This window comes from Arvicola amphibius, chromosome 2, assembly GCF_903992535.2.
Source record: "Arvicola amphibius chromosome 2, mArvAmp1.2, whole genome shotgun sequence".
NCBI classification, from domain to species: domain Eukaryota; kingdom Metazoa; phylum Chordata; class Mammalia; order Rodentia; family Cricetidae; genus Arvicola; species Arvicola amphibius.
Genome location: NC_052048.2, coordinates 133,301,602 through 133,304,362, shown reverse-complemented (window position 1 = coordinate 133,304,362; position 2,761 = coordinate 133,301,602).

Below are 2,761 nucleotides of genomic sequence, written 5' to 3'. Positions count from 1 at the left end.
CTTGGCCATTCTTACAGGTGTAAGATGGAATCTCAGAGTTGTTTTGATTTGCATTTCTCTGATGACTAAACACAATGGAGTACTACACAGCAGAAAAAAATAACGACATCTTGAAATTTGGAGGCAAATGGATGGAGCTAGAAAGCATCATATTGAGTGAGGTAACCCAGACCCAGAAAGACAATTATCATGTATTCACTAATAAGTGGTTTTTAAACATAAAGCAAGGAAAACCATTCTATAAATCACAATCCCAGAAAACCTAGACAACAATGGGGGCCCTAAGAGAGACATACATGGATCTAATCTACATGGGAAGTAGTAAAAGACAAGATGTCCTGAGTAAATTGGGAGCATGGGGACCATGGGAGAGGGTTGAAGGAGAGGGGGGAGGAAGGAAGGGGAGCAGAGAAAAATGTAGAGCTCAATAAAATCAACTTTAAAAAAGGAAAGCATTTAACTGCAGCTGGCTTACAGTTAAGAGGTGTAGTTCACTGTCATCACAACAGGAAGCATGGTGGTACATAGGCAGACACGGTGCTGGAAAAATAGCTGAGAGCTACATCCTGATCTGAAGGCAGCACGAAGAAAGGACACTCACTGGGGCATTTAGGTTGGATATCAGTATGGCGATTTCTCAGAAAATTAGGAAACAACCTTCCTCAAGACCCAGCAATACCACTCTTCGATATATATCCAAAGGATGCTCAACCGTGACACAGGGACATGTGCTCAACTATGTTCATAGCAGCATTGTTTGTCATAGCCAGAACCTGGAAACAACCTAAAAGCTTGAGCTTTTTGAAATCTTGAAGCCCACCCCAGTGACACACTTCTTCCAGCAAGGCCACACCCCCTAATCCCTCTCAAGCAGTGCCATTTCCTGATGACCAAGCAAATATATGAGCCTACGGGGGGGGGGGGGGGGGAGCTATTCTTTTGTTATTGCTGCTTTTCGAGACAGGGTTTCTCTGTGTAGCCCTCTGCAGACCAGGCTGGTCTTTCTTTGTTTTTTGAGACAGGGTTTCTCTGTAGCTTTGGAGCCTGTCCTGGAACTAGCTCTTGTAGACCAGGCTGGCCTGGAACTCACAGAGATTCGCCTGCCTCTGCCTTCCAAGTGCTGAGATTAAAGGCATGTGCCACCACCACCCAGCTGACCAGGCTGGTCTTAAATTCAAAGATCCACTTACCTCTGCCTCCCTAGTGCTTGGACTAAAGGCCACCCACCACCTGACTATGGGGACTATTCTTATTCAAACCACACACATGGGCTCTGATAATTTAAACTCAGGTCTTCATGTTTATACACCAAACACTTTACCCATGAGCCATCTCTCCAGCCAGCTTAAGGTATTCTTAAAAATCAGAATATAACCTTGTAAATTGAGGAGTCTGTAGGAACAGATTTAGAGTGTGAATTCTAAAGCTGGGTAGGTAGCCTTGGCTTTAACTGGCTTTTTCTACTCGGTCTTGGGAAAAATCCACCTCCGGGTCAGTTTCTCTCACCTATAAAATGCAGGTAACAGGGCTGAGGAAATGGCTCAGTTAGTAAAGTGTTTGCCACAAAAGCCGAGTTCAGATCCCAGGACCCACACTGGGGGAAGGTGGGGAGCCAGGTAATTACAAGCCTGTAATCCTAGCACTGGGGAGACACCCTGTAAGTTGCCGGCCAGCCAGTGAGCTCCAGGTTCAGTGAGAGACCCTGTCTCAAAGAATAAAGTGATAGAGAGAGACACCTGGCAATGAGCTCCAGCCTCAACATACATGTACCCATACACATGTGCACCACAGGCACACGCATGCATGCACACATACACACAATGTGGGTAACGATATAGCGTGCTGACTGGCTGAGCCGGGAGTTACATTCCTTTCCCCTGGATTTGTCTCCGTGGCCAGGGAGGACAGATGGGCCCTGTAAGAAGTGAAGCACTTGGAACGTGTCTGTAAGATATGCGGTTCTGAGAGTGACGCAGGCCATTTTCTGGGGTCCTGGGATGCTAGGCAGACCAGAGTCTACATGAGAATGGAAAGCCAAGCTCTGGTCTGCAGTCTTCAGGGACAGGCTGCTTTCTGCACGGTGGTCCTGCAAGACTCTCAAACTCCGGTGATGCAATCCTTCAGCTTAAGGCTTTGGTAACTGAATTAACTACATTAGTCAGCCAATCAGCATTACTATTTGAGGGGGGGGGTGTTGCTGAGCATCAAGCCCAGGGCATCATCTATGCTAGCACAGACTTCCCCAGTGAGCTACACCTTTCACTTGGTCTGCACCATTTCAACATGAGTCAATAGTTTCATGTGCGCTACAAAGCCACACTTAATCAAGTCAGACTGGTCTAAAGGACCAACATACAATTTTCTGCATTTTTCCCTTTGGAGTCTTAACTAAGTGGTCCTTCTCTGCTTTGCTTTGTTTTGTTGAGGCAGGGTCTTGCTCTACAACCTGGCTGGCCTGGAACCGGCTGCACAGACCAGGATTTCCATGACCCTGTGTCCCGAGGGCTTGGGTAGAGTACAGGCATGCACCACTACACCTGGCTCATGTTTTTGAGATAGGGTCTCCCTTTGTGACCAAGGTTGACACAAGGATATGGTGAGCAAAACGTCTTGCTGAATGACGGTCACAGCTGATGAGGAACTGGATTCCTGTTTAATCTAGTTTTACACCAAAGATCAGGGGCTCAGCAAATCAACACAGCCAGCAGACCAGTGTTTGCTATTTGACTTTACTCTATAAAAATACACAACTTAAATACAT